Here is a 21,380-nt window from a genome sequence, read left to right on the forward strand (position 1 = left end):
AAGCATAGCATATTATAAAGAAAGATTGTTTTCTTTTAGACAATTATTTTTTTTCAGTGCTAGGCTCATCATTTTGTTATGAAACCAGAAGCCCACCTTCATCATCTTTGCTGTGGTATATTTGCTCCTTGGGACCTACCTTGGGAAGCAGACAAAAGAAGAACATCTTTAAACATCACCTAATATTCGATTCATTCATATGAAATATGCTTAAACCAAAACTTATGGCTAGCCATACTTGATCTCTTCATTAATTACCTCAAGATGTTATTAGAATGCAAATGCTGATTCATTAATCTTGTGAGATTTCTGACAAGCTCCCTGTTCACTGGTGTTCTAGGAACTATACTTTAATTAGCACGCATCTGCTAAACTATACCATAAAAACCACTTCTAAGCAGGGCTCTGGATCGCCAAAGCATTTAACCAGTGGTTTTATGATTCTCTGAGTCACAGGATATCCATATGTATGTGGATTTGAATGTATATTTCTGGAGTGTAGATTTGAATTATTAGCTTGTTTGAGAAGCTTATGACTTAAGTTATATGATTTTTGTTCAATTCACTCCATTTTTGGAATAGTGAACTGAAGACCAAGGGAACTGAGATATCTGCAAGACTGACAGTCACAAAGCTTGAACGTGACTTCACTTTTTGGGAACCAAAGCAGAAAATTTTGTAGTACTAGTAAACATTCTTTCAGGCTTTGATTTCAAAGAGGAAAATAGAAATTGCAGTGAATAAGTGATAATAGAAAACAAATAAGGGAACCCTAACACATTTAGGCAACTGTGTCCTTTAAGGATGTAAGTGTATTTGATATACATTGCATGAGAAACCCATAAAGTGTCATAAATGTGTAATTTCATGAATAAATAATGTCTTGGACAGAAAGGAATGTGGAAAAATCAAGGACTGTGACTATAAAGGTAGAGGCAGCAGAGTCCAAGGCTAAAGGTATCTTTGAGATGTAGAAGTATATATTAGTGGGAGAGCATTACCTAGAATGCTCAAAACAGACTTCAGTCCCAAGTGCTGAAGGAAGATGAGGACGAATAAGTGAACAAAGAGGCAAAAGCTCACAATTTTACAAACAAACATGACATTTACTCAGAAGTACTTTAAGATTTATCTTAGTTTTATCCATATCTGATAGAAAAATTAAGTTTAAAATCTGTGGACTAATGTTGAGGGAGGCTGCTCATTCATTTCCTGGCTGATCAGGCCTGAAATAACTGCACAGAAACTATATTAATTAAATGACTGCTTGGCCTATTAGCTCTAACTTTCTATGGACTAACTCATACAATTTTGGTTGCTTCCTGGCTACCTGGCAGCTCAGTTTCTAAATAATGACACAGAAACTATATTATTTAAAACATTGTTTGACTGTGACTTATCAGGTAAAGTTCCAGCGTCTGTCTCTGGCGGGGCTACATGGCTTCTCCCTGACTCCACCTTCTTTCTCCCAGAATTCAGTTTTGTTTTCCCCATCTAGTTCTTTTCTGCCTTGCCACAAGCTCAAAGCAATCCTTTATTAATCAATGGTAATTACAACATCCAGTGGGGAATCACACATCACACTAATGCTTCTTTTCAAATTTTATTTCAATGCTTTGAGCCAGAACATTTATGCTTCAGAACAGAGATTATATCTAAAAACTCAAGTTATCTTTTTCTATCAGAATAAAAACTGTAAATTCAAGTTCTCATGTTAAGGTAAAAATTTCACTGATTCTTAAAAGATTTAAGACGGTTAAAATTCTTTGTATCAACACTCCAAAAAATGTACTTAAAAGATGATTTTTGTAAACAAAACATTAAAACAACACAATTCTTTGAAATTAACTTTATTAATATTTTAGTTGTATAAGTTACAGGATTAGGAATGATATTTTTATCAATATACATAATGTACAACTATCATACTCTTGTTTTCCTCCTTCCACCTCCTGTCTCCCTTCCTTTCCCCATTCTACTTCATTGTCTTTTAAAAAAATCTAGATTGTGCATATGAGTGAACACATGTAATGTCTGTCTTCCTAATTATAGTTTATTTTATTTAACATTAACATTTCAGATCCACTTTTTTGGGAGCAAATAAAAAATATTTGACCCTCTTTAAGGCTTAATAACAATGTAACCCTTGGTATACACATGCTAGTGTAATGTTGAAGACAAGCATCATGGAACCTCCAGGATTATGCATCTCTTGCTCTTCTGTATCTTTTGGAAGAGTGTGTAGGTTCTTAAAAGAATTCCTCCTGTCGTAGAGGAGGTGGATGTTATAGTATTTGTTTTGTCAGACTCATACATGTAAAAATATCAAGCTGTGCTATACTTCCAAACACTGTTAGAACTTTCCAGGCTATAGACTTCATTAAAGATAACACAGCAACCCAAGACAGAGATCTAATCATGGATCCTCAGCTGCTTCCTAGAACAGAGATAAACATTTTTAAATAGTACCAAAGGTCAGAAGGCTGTAGAAGATCTGTAAAATATAACTAGGTACCTCATTTTAAAAAGGCACAAATTTGAGATGTTAGGTTTTATAGTTATAGTTTTCCATTTAATTGCAAGGTATTGTACAGAATAAGAAGACCAAAGCTTTTCAGAAAGGAAATGCTGCCTGAAAAGTCACAAACTTTCATTGCTGACTACCCTTGTCATATCTAGGTCACATGAATTCAAGTGATGTTGGGATCTACAATATGAGCGATGTCAGAAATTGCTCTATCATGATTAAAGGGCATTTAAAAGAATTCAGAAATGATTTGACACTGTTAAAGTAAGTGTCTACTTTAATGGAAGCAGGGGAGAAAAATTCTAGTACGTTTCCACCCGCTGGCTGTGACCTATTTAAAATTCAATTCTGATGGGGTCCTATCAATCTCTCCACTCACCAATACTGGTAAAATGATGTGAGGATAGCATTTGAACAACTAGCCAAAACATTAGTTACCTTCAAAGGTTATTTCGTTAAAATCTGTGTGAAATGCGTCTTTACCTCCTCCTCTTTCTTTTCTTCCTTTTCCTCTGCTTTCTCCTCCTCTGCTTGTGTTTGCCTTCTTTAGATAATGGGTGTTTCTTGTTGTTGTTGTTCTGAACAGCTGACTCAGAACTCAGGTGTTTCGTATTCTAGGAAACTCTCTAAATCACCATGTTGGAATAGTCAGTATTCACTGCTATTTTTAAATTAATTAATTAATTTATTAAGGATTTCTGCCTCCTCCACGCCACTGCCTCCCATTTCCCTTCCCCTCCCCCAATCTAGTCCCCCTCCCTAGTCAGCCCAAAGAGCAATCAGGGTTCCCTGCCCTGTGGGAAGTCCAAGGACCACCCACCTCCATCCAGGTCTAGTAAGGTGAGCATCCAAACTGCCTAGGCTCCCACAAAGTTAGTATGCACAGTAGGATCAAAAACCCATTACCATTGTTCTTGAGTTCTCAGTAGCCCTCATTGTCCGCTATGTTCAGCCAGTCCGGTTTTATCCCAGGCTTTATCAGACCCAGGCCAGCTAGCCTTGGTGAGTTCCCAATAGAACATCCCCATTTTCTCAGTGTGTGGGTGCACTCCTCATGGTCCTGAGTTCCTTGCTTGTGCTCCGTCTCCTTCTGCTCCTGATTTGGACCTTGAGCTTTCTGTCTTGTGCTCCAATGTGGGTCTCTGTCTCTGTCTCCATTCATCGCCTGATGAAGGTTAATATTCAGGAGGATGCCTATATGTTTTTCTTTGGGTTCACCTTCTTATTTAGCTTCCCTAGGATCACGAATTATAGGCTCAATGTCCTTTATTTATGGCTAGAAACCAAATATGAGTGAGTACATCCCATGTTCCTCTTCGGGCTGATGAGGGAGGGGAACTTGATTGGGGAAGGGGGAGGGAAATGTGAGGCGGTGGCGGGGAGGAGGCAGAAATCTTTAATAAATAATATAAAAAAGAAACAAGGAAAGAGGGTCATGGGTTCCTCTTTTGGACTTAGAAGGATTCCTGATGCCATGGCTTTGTGACCTGGTCCAGCACTTTCCCTACCCTACCCTTGTGGACAAAGAGGCAGAGGTATGGCTTCATTCTGTATTTGTGAGTGTGCTATTTCATCCCTTAATAAATAAGTCCCGATCCAGTACTTCCATAGCCACTTTAGTTAAGTCTTCAGGATTATGCTAAATTTTACCTGTGGAATGAAGAAACGTTAAAGTGATGCATTTATGTCTAGGCTATTAGGTCATTTCACTCGTTTTCATATTTCAGAAAATTTAAAGCTGTTCTGCCCAAAGTACCACTTAAAGCAATGACTGCATTTATAGTGAAAAAAAAATCTTTCCATTCTCAGGAGAAAGTATTCAATTTTTATTGAAAGATAAAGGAATAATTTTTTGAACAGACACTTCTCAAACACATTGCAACACTAGTTCAGAGATCATATACTGCTCGGCTTCTATTGAAGATGTAAACTCCTCTTGGAAAGTGACTCACTATCTGATTGAATACACACCAATCAGATCAATTGTTTGTATTATTTAGTTCTAATATAAAATTATTCTTCTACAAATAAAATGTGACAGTGCATTATTTGTGAATATAATATGACACAGAATATGAAATTAATGAATCTGAAAATTAGTTTTATCTCTACCTTTTGGGAACGTTTAACAGTGCCCTGTATGCACAGGATATTGTAGAGAATTGCAGCATGATGCGCTTAGACTCACCCACACAGCATCTACTCCCATTAGCGATTTTTTTAGGAGGGGGGTTTCTTCCTCAATCAAACCTTATTTTTTTTAACCAAGAATGAATCCACAGACTCTCATTTTCTGTGGAAAAAGAAGCAAAACCTCTTCTCCAAAGTAACATATATTTTGACTTAAAATTTGAAGTCAAGGCACTTACAAAATATGTAGGTTGGATTAATCCAGCAGCATTTATTTTTTTAATATTTTTTTCTAAATATTTATTTATTTATTATGTATACAATATTCTATTGTGTGTCTGCTTGCAGGCCAGAAGAGGGCACCAGATCTCATTTCAGATGGTTATGAGCCACCATGTGGTTACTGGGAATTGAACTCAGGACCTTTGGAAGAGCAGGCAATGCTCTTAACCACTAAGCCATTTCTCCAGCCCTCCAGCAGCATTTATAATCAAATGTCTTTTAGCAACTGTTGCTCCTTCTTCAACAATCAAACAATTCAAGACAACATAATAATATACAGATTCTCTGGGTGTTTTCCATCTTTACATAGAAGCTAAGCCATAGTGAATGAGACCTAGGAGCACTAATCCCCTACCCCCGTGCCCTGAACGGGGGGTAGATACATTTGGATTTGAATTCCTACATGTGGAATTCCAATTTCAGCTCTGGCATGGGCTAGTGGCTAGAAATCTTCAGGCAAATGTTTTGTTCTTTTTTTTTTTTTCATAAATTTGTGCCCCAAAAGATGGGCGCTGTAGAGCCAGAAGGTGGTGGCGCACACCTTTAATCCCAGCACTCGGGAGGCAGAGGCAGGCGGATCTCTGGGAGTTTGAGGCCAGCCTGGTCTACAAGAGCTAGTTCCAGGACAGTCACCAAAGCTACAGAGAAACCCTGTCTCGAAAAACCAAAAAAAAAAAAAAAAAAAAAAAAAATTGGGCTCTGAAGTGAAGCTAGTTGCTTCACTTTACCTACTAGTTCAGTTGGTACAACATGAGACTCTTAATCTCTGGATTGTGGGTTCAAACCCCACATTGGGCACCAAAATGAAGCACAATCAATAAAAACTCTGAGAAAGAAATTGGGGTTCAACCTGAAGGTCAAAAAAGCAAAATAGCCAGCCACTGGCGCTTACCTTGATCTCACTCCAAATGGCAATCCTACCTCCAGGAAATTCAGAATGAGACTGATCCTTGATGGAGGAAGGTCATTGGTTAAATTAAAAGAAACTGCTTGGCTCTCATTGGTTAGGAGATAGGTGGGAGGAGTAAACAGAACAAAACACTGGGAGGAAGAGGAAGTGAGGTCAGACTCCACAGCTCTCCTCTCTGGAGCAGACGCCTTCAGCAAAGACGCCATGCTACCTGCTCCAGGGAAGACGCACGTGATGAAGCTCCGACCCAGGATGGACTTAAGCTAGAATCTTCCCGGTAAGACCGGTGCTATACAGATGATAAGAAATGGGCTAGTCCAGGTGGGAGAGTTAGCCTAGAAGATGCTAGGTAGAAATGAGCCAAGCAGTGTTTAAATGAATACAGTGTCCGTGTAATTATTTCGGGGCATAAGCTAGCAGGGCAGGTGGCTGGGCCGCCGCTGCGCCCCTATTACTACAGATCCTGAGAGCTGTCTCCTCCCATTTTATAATCTTCTCTGGGCTGGGATTAAAGGCATGCATCACCTGGTTTCTATGGCAAACTAGTGTGGTTACGGAGATTAAAGGTGTGTGTTACCATGGCCTGGACTTCAAGGCTGACTAGTAGGGCTGTTTTATTCTCTGATCTTCAGGCAAGTTCTATTTATTAAAATATAAATGAATGCCAGTACAGTATAAAAAGTAGTTGTATGAGGAGACTCAATTTTTCTGGAAATTGAATAATTTTTCACAAAATAGATAAAGATGTTTTGATCAGTAAAAAGCACAGTGAATTATAAGATATCGTTAATAACAACTACTGTTTGTATTCTCAAGGTTTCTGTAGTAGAGAAAAAGCTTTATTACAAGCAAAATTTTCTGGTATCTGAAATTCTAAATTATAACTAACAATCTATTTAGCCACTTGGAGCAATAGCTATATTAATACTTAGAATGTGTGTAGTTCTTGTCTGTATGTGGTATTAATGAGAAGAGGTTCATTAGGTAAATAACTGTTTCATTCCTTTATCTTTTTTCTTTTTCTTAAAAGTTTGGAATAGTGACAAAATATTTTAGTTTCTATTTCCTTTATTTCTAGATGCATTCAGAGGTACTAAGGAGAGTTGAATTAAACTACTCTGTAAGCAAAGGATAAAAAGCCTCAAAAAGCAAACACTTTATACACATTCCTTGAAGAAAAATGGAAATAAAGTTGTAAACTGAGTCCTACCAAAACAAAAATGAGAAACTCAGTCATATAAAAAGCAGCAATGTACATAATTTGCAAAAGTTGATCTGATAAATTGACTTTATATTTTTAGATAATAAAATACAATTCTATCATCTTCCCCACTACTTCCATCCAACCACTTCCATGTAACCCCACACTGCACTCTTAAAATCATGACCTATTTTTAACTGTTATTACATATGTATTCCCAAATATGTTTGCAACCTGCTAACTTCATATAATGCTTTTTGTATAATACTTGCAATGTCAGTATATGATCTCAGGCCCTACTTACTACATAGTCCTGGATAAGCAAGTGGCAGTCTCTTTCCTGTGAAATATTATTTTTCCAGCTTTCAACATTCCGTAACTGCCTCTAGTGCTTTGTCTAGAGATGGGGTATAGGGAGGTTCCACTCCATATTAGCGTATCTATTGGTGTCACCCATAGCAGATTCATTAGGCAGTCATGTTGTTGAGACTTTATGGGTAAAGCTTCACAGATATTTCACGAATAAACTTAATCATAAAAGTTCTAAATTTAGGCTAGATTATGATCTATTGCTTAAAATTGCTTAATGTGGGTGAATTATGTTAAAATTATGCTATAATGAATATAGAAAATGAATGTAATGTAAACACAGGATATGGAGCCATATTTTGTATTGAAAGCTGCTATAGAAGAAAGCTGAAGAAAAGACAAACTCAGATGATGGAATGGACCAGTTATATGAAGCAGTCTTGAAGAGGGGGCTGCAAGGCATCCCCTCCTTATTGTTCCATGTTGACTACAGGAAAGTTACATTTGAGAAAAGGCTATACAACTTTCACAATGTAAGAAGGAAGGAGGAACAAACTGAGGGGGTGAAGAAGAGAGAAGAGAGGGTGACTAAAAAAAAAAAAACCCTACATTTTCAAACTCCTAAAATAAATGGGAAACACCTAAAGTGAAGGAAACGTCCTCTCAAGCTTCTGCATTAGACATGAAGTAAATCCACATGAGGCCATGACATGATTTCCTCCTTTTCAAGAGCAGAACCACTTAGAATTAGCTTGTAGTTTTCCTTTCTCAACTTGAGGGACTCTGCTTAAGGAATATCTATGAAATCAATGTACTTATGCTCCAGAAGACAAGAGACTGACATTACTTTATTACTGATATTAATTGATTTTTGTTCTGTATATTTAAGATATGCAACATACTGTTTAGGATGCATATATAGAAAATTAACTTATCTATCAATTTATGTAGTTGCCATTTTCCTTATCTTACACTTACTTCGATGCTGTACATCACCGTCTCAGAAAAGATCTAGTATCATGTGTTAGTCTATATTAGTCTCCATCTGTTTTCAAGATTCATCCCTGGACAGAAAGGGACATTGTATCCTCAGGTTAACAAGTCAGCTACTGGTGCACAAACTCTTTTGTAAGTTCTGGGTCCAGTTAATGAGAACGAAGTCCTCCTGGCTCAACACCTCTTAGGAGCCCTAGGTGTTGACATCAGCACATTGGCAGCAATTACACTCTGTTTAGAGACCGGTTTAAACCATGGTAGATTCACTATTGTGAAAGCTTTCGTGTCCCTCTGAATGTCCCATGTGTCTATTCACATGTCCACTCTATCCTGCTGTGCTTCATTTCACTTTCTCTCTTTCTGTCTTCTTTCTCTCCTTTTTCTCTCACTACTAGGAATACTGTGTGGCTCGAGATGAAGCTGAGATAGGAAAAGGAAAAGTGGGAAGCAAGCAAGCTATCCCACAAGTCCAATGTAGAACATCCTTGTTCAGTTTCTTTATTTCGCTCTTCCATCTTTGTCACCAATAGAAATAGAATCATAAAGAGGAACTCTATCACCCCTAAACACAAAGCAGTGGCCAAACTGGATCCATCTTCCAATGAGAAAGCAAACCATAGAGTTCCTTCCTTCCTTCCTTCCTTCCTTCCTTCCTTCCTTCCTTCCTTCCTTCCTTCCTTCCTTCCTTTCATTCTGTCTCTCTCTCTCTCGGTTTTTTTTTTATTTGCTTGCTTGTTTGTTTTTTTGTTTGTTTCTTTGAGACAGGGTTTCTCAGTAGCTATGGAGCCAGTCTTGGAACTCACTCTGTAGACTAGGTTGGTCTCAAACTCTTAGAAACCTGCCTGCCTCATTCTCCCGAGTGCTGGGATTAAAGGCATGTGCTACCACTGCCCAGGGAGTTCTTTCTAAATGGTTTCTACACCTTACACCTTGAGAGGCACTGATGGATAATGTGGGTACGGATCATAGAAAATACATGTTTGGAGCTTGTTCCAAGGCCTTCAGAAGTTTTGACATGTGGACGGTAAATGGAGAAAAGTTTGGCAGGGCTTTAAAATCTCAAAGCAAACCTGTTATTTAATATACAAATAAATGTATTGACATGAATAAAATATGAGCCTAAATTAACTGTTATATACCTTACACAATTTTCTCAATATCGTGCTTTTTCTTTCTTAGACACTCAGTGAAGTTCCACTCTCCAATTCCATTCACATCCCAGAACATTTTCTCAATCTGTAAATTAAAGATATTGACAGCAGTTCCCCATTATTCTCTGGATTGCCATGCCATCTTAGTTGACATTTTTTATTGCTCTTTTTTATATTATTATTATGGGTCAGAAGCAGGGAGCTGGTAACTGATCTCCTTACTTCTGAACTGGAAACACAAAACATTTGGGGCTGGGCACAGTTCCGGTCTGTTATGTTGCCCCATTTGTCAGTAGGTAAAAACTTTGCCCAGTCCCCAGAAGGCAGTACCTCTGGTGAATAGTTGCTTTAGACAAGCATGCATTGTTCCGACAGCTTGATGTCTCACTGAGCAAAAACTACAGCATTGTAAAGATGCCAGTTTAATTTCTTTAAAGCTTGGTTGTTTTAAAGCTCAAAAGGACCTCTCACTGTTGAGGCAATCCGGAAAGAAGACCTCTTTTCACTATCCGTGGAAATAAGTGCCTGAAGAGAGTGGGATTGAAGGTGCCGAGGCTGGGAACCTGGCTCTTCTCCAAAGCCGCAGTTAGAAGAAGTAACTGAACCCTTCGAAAATCTCTTTGAAGACCTAATGCACTGGAACTTTTTTAAATGAGTAAAATTTAAATGCATGATAATTCCATGTAAGAAAATATAAGTGAATGTTTTCAGGACCGAGTGATGAATTTATAAATGTTTAATGTCGTGAGACCAAGCAGCCCCAGCCTTCTGTAATGCACATGAAGCATTAGCAAGGCTGTTACTTGGAAGGGACAAATTAAAAACTTGGCAAGGTCTTACCTCTTACTATTTTGTTACCCATCGGCTTTACCCAGTTTATGATGATAATATTATCTCTATTGATTATGGGTGCTTAGTAGAATTTTGTGCAATTGAAAAATAAATTTGGGCATAGGAAAAATAGTGCTGTTGTCAATATAAAAACTCCCACTATTTAAATTTGTGTCTCATAATAAACATTAAACAATATTATGCCTAACTTAACAATAATATTAATGGTATTTCACTTTCCTGGAAATTAGAAATAGATTTTAGCATATACAGAGTAGGTTTAGCACTGTATTAGTTTTGAGTATTCTTGCCAAATCAAATCTAGGTACAAGACTCATTGGTATTTGAAGAATTTTAGTATAAAAACAAATGTGTGTAGAAGACAGTGAGGAGTAAGACCTATAATGCAGAGAGTTCTGAGCATTTAAACAAGCACTTTGTGTTTTCTGCTAAATTACATATTTAGCACTGGTCACCAGAAACACTTCTTCAGATTCCAGTAGTAAACTTATGTCAGTTTTCTTTAGGCTTATTTCCCTGTTTAATCTGTGCCAACCCCATAGGTAGTCTCCTTTAACCACATGCTGACACACTTGCATGCCTCCTACCAGCAAGCTAACGTTGTCTTACTTTGGGCTAGGGTCTCACTCAGGAACAAAGTCAACCATAAGGTTGATGGTTACCCAGAATATACTTTATGTAATGGTGATGAATGTCTGATGTGGAGGGACTTTATAGATGTTGTGTGCATGTATGTTTGTGCATGTACCCATACATATATGGGACTATCATAGTTGGAAAGATTTTAATAATTATCTAAAGCAATTATTCATCTCATCCCTCTCTCATCACTTTGGGTGCATCACTAGCTGGTGCTGTTTTAGGGCTCATTTCTAGGACATCATTTAGATTTAATTTTTAGAACAATCTCTCAGGGTTTTTCTTTAATGTGATATCTTCTCTGCATGGAAAAAGTTACCTCCTTTATTTCAAAGTGAGAATATATAGTGAGACGGCTGATTTTCTTCTGAGTCATATTTTATCTCGAAAACAGTTCTTAAATTGGCATCTCCAAAATATTTCCTGTCACAGCATCGTGGGTGGCGTTGGCCTTCCAAGGTGGCTGTTTTGAAGGGATTGTGTGTCTTCTTTAAAGGTGTTATTGCAGTGATGGGGGACTGTGCTCAAGGATTATGCATGCTAAGAAAAGCTCTCCATTAAGCTATCCCCTAGCCAAAGGCAAAGACTTCAAATGGTGCTTCTATATTCATTTAATAATCTCATCTGTACAATCACTTGTTAAGTACAAACTCAACACTGAAAGAATACAAAGCAGCACAATGTGTCTGTTACTTGTATAGAGAAATCAACTAATTTCTTTCTTGGTAGATCTCATTTTATGAAACCAGTACCTGACAAAACTCCATCTTGCTTTCATTAATTATCTAGTTCCAAGGACAGGGTTAATACCATATGTCTAGTGTCAAACTGAACCATCCAAACTCCCATATGTAGGGCTTTCCCACAGATATAAACATATGGAGGCGTGCGTGGGTGTGGGTGTTCTATATGTGAGAATGCATGTTTAATGTTGAGGTCAGGGTACAATGCTGGATAAACTACTTAATTGCTCTTCACCTTAGTTTGTGATAGAGGAGGTCTCTCATTGAACCTGGAGCTTATAGATTTGGTTAGTTGAGTAAGCCTTCAATCTTTAGTTGCCTACCTACGATTACATCTCCAGATTCTGAGACTAAAGGCATGTTGCTGCTATGTCTGGCTTTTTATAGGTAGGTATTGAGCATAGAACCCAAATCCTTATGCATACTTGGTGCATTGCAAGCCCGTTACAGGGTGAGTAATTTCTCTAATGGCAATAATAAGCTGCTTAATACAATAAATGAATAATCCAAAATATTGTACATAACAAGACTACTTCATTAAAACCATTTTATTTTCCAAAGAACACTAATAACAACACATAAAATTAATTTAATTTAATTTTGCAACATATAACATTTAGAAATACTAAATACAAAAATATTGCTTTAAATTAGTATTGTTAGTATTACTAATCTAGTAGATTAGCTTGAAAATAGCAGTTTAAATAAACTATTATCTTTCAATAGATGATAAAGCCTATCTAGAATGAACCACATCTATTATTTTTACAACAGGTTTAATGCACCTGGCCAGTGAAATTCAGTTTCAGTGTCTGACTTCAAAAAAGAGAGCTTAAGAAGGAAAATGTGTTGTCATTGTAGTTCGTCTTGCTTTTTCTTGAAAAATGTTATAAACACACACATACATGCTAAAATGCATTTCCAGCCTTATGTGCATTAACACAGATAATAACCCCATGACAGAAGTGAGGGAGAGATTAAAGGCCGTAAAAACCACAGAACTGCTTCTTGACACTTTAAGCCTTTCTAGAATTTTCCTTCTATCGCTTTTGTGTTGTTTTAACTGAGATATCTTTTATGATTCTGAGACCTTACCTTTCAGTTTCTGGAGACATCCATATTCTTAAGCTTTTAATTTCTCTTCTTCATTCTATTGGAGCCAACCTTTTTAACGTCATTATAATAAGATAGGACCATGATGATGTCAACAAACACGTTTTGATGCCGTGAGTTTAAAGTCCAATATTAGTAAGACTGAAATTTAGGACTTGGTTGATGTTGAGAAATTTAAATCCCAGGAAAAGTGTGTTAAAGAGAAGTTGCCTTCTGAGTCAAATAAAAGAAGTTGCAAACTTAAAAAAAAAAGATAGCATAATCCATCCCTCTCAGAAGCTGATTGTACAATAGCATTTAACCAGAGAAAGCTTCTAACTGCCCCTTTTTTATTATAGGCATCCTCCCAGCACAGTTTTTTATTGGACTCAAAGAGAAAAGGTAGACTCATTCCCCTATTGAGCTACAGAAACAATGCTGCACGTCTAGTAGCCAGGGACATTATCCCATGTTGAAATGAATTTGATCTTAATCATTTTTGTGGACTGTTTGTAACTTAATGTTTTAACATTTAACAATGCCATAGTTATAAAATAGTAATGATAGTGTCATGATGGTATTCCACATACCATCAAGTAAAATCATCTATTGTAATATTTTAATGGAAGGGTATAAAATATCCATAGTGTGAACTCTTCCTTGCTTCTACTTGGAAACAGAAATGGAGATGGTTCTGGAAGAAGAGGAAGGTGGAGCAAGTAATCAGGTAAAGACTTGTAAAAATAGAATACTACATCTGATAAATGTACCAATGATAGAGCAAAAAAGCAAAAGCTCTTTCCTAGGATGATCTATGATTAGCCTATGCAGTTTAGTCTTGCTCCCAGTGTATAAAGCCAAAATATATAGACTGAAGAAACATGAAAAATATTGTAAGTTTGTATTTGATATGAGATCTCAAATGCTCAATCACAATGAACTGGATGGCCACTAATGCTTGAGCTACTATGACAGCAATGGAATACCATGATAAGGGTGTTGATTCCAGATTTTTAGAAAGATGGATACAATCACTTTACTTTTGGAAAGAGAATTTTCACCAAAAAAAATCTCATCAATATCATCGATGCTTTTCACTCAATCAGATGTGCCAAGGTCTCTCATCAGTTTCATTAAGACTTTGACATAAAAGTTGTGACATGCATTCAAACTTATAAACAACTTAATAGAAACACAACTGCATAATTAAACCTGGCTTGAGTCATATAGTTTGAAGAAATTAGATGGATTCTGAATTAATCATCATGGTTGAAAGGTGAGAAAGAATGGCTACCAAAACAAATTTTTTAAAATTACTTGTGAACTATGATTATGAGTATATGTTTTAGGAAGTTTCTGCAATAATAGGATTCCATATTAGTTTTCTAAAAGATCTTTGGTCTTAGATATCCATTCCCTTCCCATATTTTCTTAAGATATTTTCCCAGAAAGTTTGGAATTTTACAACATCAATCTCAAAATTTATAAGAAAGACAGGGAGAAGATTCAGCAATTATGAGCTGTGAGATAAAAGAAAGGAATTGGCTGTCACAAGATAATGGCAGCTCACTGTGAGATAAATGTCAAGGCAAAGTCATTGCAAAGCCTGACAATTTATCAAAAAGTAAACACTGAATATAGTGGGAAGCATTTATCAAGCAACTGTTCTAAGAAGCTTCATTTTTCCCAGCCTTGCTAATCTTTGATTTAGATGCTGTCTTTTACCTGCCAGATGTTTGTGTAGCTAAATGATCAGGGTCACTGCAAATTATTTAGAGTTTTATGACCTTGGTTTTTGAGTGATCATTATTTTTAGCACAATAAAAACCTTCTAGTAAGAAAATAATTAAGAAAGTTAATGAACTGCTTTCATTAAGGTTTATTTCTTCTTTCTAATAAATTTTTATGCAATCAATCAATGAAAAAAGTGCCTTTGCATTTGAAAGAGAGTAAGGAGGTATATATGGTAGTGTTTGGAGGGAGAAAAGGGGAAAATGTAATTATATAATAATATCAAAAATAAAAAATTAAGAATTAACACAGAATGATGATTTTCAATTGTATGTTTAATAAAGAAAATGTGCAGAAATTGATATAAGATTCTAGCACCAAGGGAAATCTTATTTACATTACTATAAGCTTAATTATTCTAATATGTATACTGATTGCTCTATAAAATTTATACCTGGAAAGTATCATCTATTGAAATAAATTTGTAATATTTTTATTTGATATTAGCAATCCTTTTCACCCCTAACTAATTTTAGTAATCATAGTTCACAAGTAATTTTTAAAAATCTGTTTTGGTAGCCATTCTTTCTCACCTTTCAACCAAAATGATTAATTCAGAAGCCATCTAATTTCTTCAAACTATATGGCTTGGGCCAGTTTCCTCAAATTTAGAACTAGGCCAAGTAATCATTAAGAGTATAAAGCATATGAAAATCTTTTAAAAACTCATGTATACAGCAAGCAGTGAGTGTTTTGTACTGAGATGTGTGAGGACATATACTTTATAGTCAGAACTATGATTTTAGGGCATTATTGAAGAAATGATACAGTAAAACTTTTTCAGTCTTCTCCCTACAGACTGCAAGGAACTCTTTCCAAGGACCCAAATCTTACATTTTCCAAACTCTTTTGCTTATGAGATTGGCTGACAGCAATGAATAACATGCTTCCAAAAATATAGTTGTTTGCAAGCTTTGCATTCTTTCTTTTACTGTTCCTTCAAATGTTCTCTCAAAAGAAAACCCATTGAAGACTGGCATCAGTGAGTTATTGTATATTGTAATTTAAAATACAGTGGATATTAGTATATTTATAGAGATTATGTAGATTTCTGGATAAATACTCACATATGCATGGGATTTAGATATACATACATGCACACCCCATATATATATATATGTATATATATATACACACACACACATGTATGCATACTTATATACACATATATGCTGATGTTTGGGAACCTAGTTAGAAGTTCAAAATATTTAAGACCATAATTAAGCAGGATTGTGAAACAAATGGCCAACATTTGTAAATGTCATATTAATTTAGATTATAAAAGATTTTGTGTATTATGCTGAAAACTTGAATTTTATAGTGTAAGGAATGAGAATTTACAGAACCATTTTAAACAAAGGAATGATAGAATCTGATATGGATATACTGGAAATAGCTTAGAATCAAACTATTAGAATTTTTTTTTTGCTGTACTTTGAGACTATGAATTTCTGGGAAAATGAAAGTGTAGTAGATGTAACAAAATATCACTAAATATTTGTGAGAATTACAGCTCTCTGTGAATCATTTAATGATAGAAGAAGAAGGAATCAAGCAAATAAAAATCTCATTGGTTTTAGCCTGGAAACAGAGGTCTAGACTTGCGACTTTATGAGAAAGTCTAAAAAGCTAGCTTGACATTTTTTTTTAAGAACATCTTTGGGCAATTCATTACAAGTCTTTGTATTTATTTTCTTGTGAAGTGGGCATAATATTTACTATTGCTTTAATATTACTAGATACAATAATTAATGATTGGCAAACGTGTTGTTAAAGCTTTATAATAAGTTTTTCAAATGAATTTTAAAAATAAATACCTGCAGTCCTCTTATATGCTATTGCTATCATGAAGCCTCATGCTCTCATTATCATGGTGGCACTACAAAGCAGATGTGTTTTGAAGAATAATGAAAATTATTTTTCACAAAGTTTTTTTTTAAAGAATTATGTGTAAATGTGTCTATGGAGGTCAGAGGAGGATGATAGATTCTCTGGTTCCGGATTTACAGATGGTTGTGAACTACTATATGGGTGCAAGGAGTCAAACCCAGGTCATTTGCAAGAGGAACAAGTACTCTCAACTGTTGAGGCTTCTATCCAGCCCATGAATCTCTCTTTTCAAACAAACATTGCAGACAAGTATCCAGAGAAGAGTACCAAACAAACAAGTTATTAAGTATAGTTTTTAGGTCTGAATATATTTCTCGGTAATCAAGATTGCTTCTTGCTCTTAGAGGAAACTCAGTTTCTGTTCTCAGCATATACATGGAGGCTTACAACTTCTTGTGACTCTAGTTCTAGCCCTCAGACACCTTCTTCTGTTTTCAGGAACATTGCACTCAGATGGTTCATATGCCTGAACATGAAAAATAATAAATGAATAAACTTTTTAATACTGAAGTTCTGGAAAGTGAGTATAGCTAGTATTGAAATTTGGAAATCATCAAACTACAGGTCACATTTGAGGTTATGCAAAATGTCAATGAGTAAATGGAAATGTAAGAAAAGAAAGACATGAGAAATAAAATAATCATCTAAAAATTCCATCATTTGCATATTAGAAAAAGCCTATGAGTCCTCTATACTACATAAAGAACTGCAGGCAACTGAGGAATACAGGTAGTGGGAGATATAGTCTCCAAGAAATACACCTACTGGTTATCCAGTAGGAAGTGATCAGTCCTGGAAATATACATACAAGTAGCGTAGTGTGGACTGAATAGGTTATATTTAGGCTTATATATCTATAAACCTATACATACAATGGAATAATACTGAAAAGGAGGCCATAAATTTAAAGAAAAGTGAGGAAAGGAAAGAATGGGAGAGTATGGAAGGAGCAAAGGGGAAGAAGTATTGTTATTAAAATCTCAAAAAATTCATCACAGTATCTGAAAATATATGATACATATATGATAAATATGGAAATATGGATATAATAATAATAACCTAGTAAGAAAGATAATGATCAAATTATATTATCCACATATAAAATAGGTGTAATTTAATAAATAATTTTTATGAGTGAAGTAATTATACAATTTGATATTTGGAGACCATTAATAGCAATATAGGAGTATATTTTCCTCGTGCTCTTATTTATCTTAGTTAAAGTAAGTAGAAAATGAATGTTTTACTATTGTTTAGAGTTTAATTTATATTCCATGCATATGCTGTCAATGAAACATTGACAAAAGATATACTATTTTACCAATGGAATTGTTACAATATTTATTTACAGTGAACTGCGTCCCAAGGAAGCTTGTTCTCATGCATTTATCCATACAGTCATGCCAAACAGTCATTTTGGTCATGCACTGAAGAAAGAAAACACTGCAAAGTCTACCAAAATTAGATTGAGAAAAATGCCCAAAATTTCAGTCAAATAAACAAACTATTTGAGGGCAAGCAAACGATAATCTAAAGATTTTTCAAAATATAGGTAATATCTACTGAAGTTATAATAGAAAATCATTATATTTCAGGGAATAATAATAAACATAATAGCTAAAATACTTGCACATAAAATTAAAGGTATGTTATTTTACTGGCCCGTGTGGAGTTAATACCAAATTCATGGAAGATAAATTTGCAAAATATATTTAATTTATCTTCAGTTAAAGTGTGAACGTCTCTAGGAAATTTAAAGAAAATATTAAAATTCATATATGCATCAAACTTCTGATAAGATCATTTTGAGAAAGGTGAGTGAACAAAAGAAATTATTAGAGTTCCTTAAGCAAAACAAAACAATTAGAACCTAGAAATGAATTTGAAATACCCCAACATGTACCGTTCAACAATAAGTTATAAGTCTTAGTAATCTAGAATTCTGAAAGCTCATGAACGACAGACCATTTAAGTTCATTAATTAAAAAACATGAGCATACAAAAGTACAATGATTGATGATGGAAAGACAGCTCAGGTGTGAAGAGCATTTGTTGCACTTGCAGAGGAGTTAGGATTAGTTCCCAGCACCCACATGATTGTACACAACCAGCTGTCATTCAGTTCCAGGAGTACCAAGCAGGTATGTGAGGAACATACATACATGAAGAAGAAACACTCATACACACAAAATAAAATGAATAAATCTTGTATCTGTGACTGACTGATATGAAGGGAACCATTTATATGTTTGACACAAATATAGCATGCTTCAAATTCTGTATTTTTAGTCACAATTATCATTTTATGATGTTATTATAATAAGTTGATAATAAAGAGAAGACATTTATTTAAATGTTTATTTGTGATGCCAGAATATTGGAAGTAATTGAGAAAATTTTAGTATAGTAATCTATATTACCCAGTTCTACACTTAAAATTATAGTTTTATTTCTCAGATAGTCAAGTTAATGTTTTCTGCAGTTATTATTATTTTATATCATATTCTAACTAACATATTTTAATATGAAATTAACAAATGTAGCCACCTAATGTTTATGATTACTTTGATTGAGAGAAAAACTATTTAAATCTTTCAAACATTTTGATAAATCATGATTATGTTCTATACATAAGACATACATCCGTACCACCCTTAGAAGGGACTAAGTTTCAAAGAAGCAGCAGGGATTCTTCTGAGTCATAATCCTCTTTCTGACTCTGTAGATAGCTACTCTGTCTCAAAACCCAGGAAGGTAAATGTAGTAGCTTACGTGCAAGCACACATGGTTCCTCTTGGAATGTGGCAGATGGCACAAACTGGAGCCGTTGCGAAGATGGGAGTCCTGACTGCTCTGTGAAGGAAAGATGCAAAGATTCAGGATGATGATAAATATCAAAGTCCGGTACAAGCTAAGAAGACTCTGAGTGTTTGTGTGTGCGTGTGTGTGTGTGTGTGTGTGTATCATGTGCACATGCACATATACATAATGTTTGCTAGATTAAAAAAATGAGAATTTGAATATCAAGACTGAGGTCAAAAAATAGAGAAACTGGTTGAAGCGTATCTAGCTAATCGTTAGAATCTCAGCACCACGTGACAAGGAGAGCCTGATGAACGAAGGCTAGGAAAGATAGTGAGGGCAAAGAATAGGAACGTGGTCTGAGGAAGAGGAACTAAGTTTGTATCCCAGAGGATGCTTCCGCAAGAAAGCACTCCCCTTGAAGCACTGCCTCTGTCATTAGGATAGCACCCATGGGTAACCCTTACCTGCACCAACCCTTGTCTTCTGTCATGGGGAACACAGTCAGCTCCTGCTCTTCCAGTTCAGTTTACCAAAGCATGGAGGTTTTTAGCATTCACAAAAACTCATGCCACAGAAAGTTTCAATATTACAAGATAACAATGTTCATTCTTTCTTGATTTAAATCTTTTAAATTTTTTGACTTGAAATTATTTTATAAGAAAAAGAAGTAATTTATAATAAAAATAATAAAAAATTGTTTATAGTTGAAAATATTACAGCAATTAGCAAAGGTGGCTATGAGAGGCCCTTGAAGTTCTTTTGACATTATTGTTCTGTTTTGTCATTGAGTATTTTCAATACTGATTTTTAACATAAAATACATGTCATTCTGTCTCTGTATCTCAGTATACACAAAGACTGTCAACTGTGTGTGATGAAACCTCTTTCTTTGGTTTGCTAAGATGAAACTACTTAAAATTAGAGTAATTGTTGTAAGATATATCATGTAATAAGATTGATATTGAGTTGTGAATATGAATTTCACCAAGCAGCCTAATTCACTAATATCTGTGTGGGAGTCAAATTTTTATTTAATTATGATTCTTAGAAAAGTTAAACTTATCCCAGTAATGTGACACTTTTCTTCTCTGTGAAACAAGTAGGATTGCAATTAATTTTACCTCTTGCTGTTTGTAGAAACCTCAGGAATTATCATTTCTCTCCTTTCAGACACTGGGCTTTAAGATCTGGGCATTGGAAACAATCTGGTAACCAACATAGAGAACACATTCTTTCAGAAGAATTAAAATTTCGATTTAATAACCAAATACCGTAAATTTCTTAAAAGAAAGACAATGGATCAACGAGAAGGATTTAGATCATAGGTAACACATAAATAGACACACATACATAAACTAGCATATACATAAAGGGAGAGTTTTTGTTAAAGATGTATCACTTAGGGATGGACACCCCATGGTCGGTGGTTCTTTGCATTGTGATTGGTTGGGGCTTTTAACAATAGTATCTGTCTGCTGCAGAAAGAAATTTCTGTGACCAGGGACAAGAGCTGCACCTAACTGAAGGTATAAAAATGAATGTTTACAGTGCAGACAGCAATTATAATAGTTAGAAAAGTCAGAGGATAGGTTCTCTTCTAGATTCCTTGACCTAACTAGTTAGGGGTAGGTAATAGGTACTTTGGCGAGTTTCACAGCATCAGAAACGAATTCCCTCCTATTAAGTGGGCATTACCCAATTAGGGAGCTGATGGTTACTGAACAGATAAGGGTCACTGTTGCACCTTTTCAGATATCTTGGTAGGCCAGTTACCTTTGTGATTCATAAACATCAAAGCCGGGTAAAACTATTGATTACTTTCCTCTTCTGAAATCCTGAATGACACCTTCTTATCATCTGAAAGCTAGTCCCCAGGGAGGAAGCCTCAGGTAAGATCTAGCTTACTCCCTCCAAGTCCTGTTTTCAAAATGCATGTTATCTTCAGCAATAGGAATTTGGGGGTGACAAGCTACGGAAACAGCAATAGCCTGTATTGTTTTGGGGATATTTCTTAATTTGGCTTGTTTTAATTTGGCTTGATTGGGAATTTTTGCGTCGTCAG

At 35.5% G+C, this 21,380-nt stretch overlaps 1 protein-coding gene across 2 annotated transcripts in view; it reads left to right on the forward strand.

Moving 5' to 3' along the window:
• The window catches only part of Fut9 (fucosyltransferase 9), a 175,035-nt gene that overhangs the window by 17,364 nt on the left and 136,291 nt on the right, over window positions 1-21,380 (forward strand). The window contains exon 2 of one of the 2 annotated variants that reach the window (XM_075971294.1): window positions 3,989-4,062. The exons of the other annotated variant lie outside the window; for it this stretch is intronic. The gene's annotated coding sequence lies outside the window, so the exon portion shown is untranslated. The remainder of the gene's footprint in view (window positions 1-3,988; window positions 4,063-21,380) is intronic. 2 annotated transcript variants of the gene reach the window in all.

This window comes from Microtus pennsylvanicus, chromosome 5, assembly GCF_037038515.1.
Source record: "Microtus pennsylvanicus isolate mMicPen1 chromosome 5, mMicPen1.hap1, whole genome shotgun sequence".
Taxonomy (NCBI): Eukaryota; Metazoa; Chordata; class Mammalia; order Rodentia; family Cricetidae; genus Microtus; species Microtus pennsylvanicus.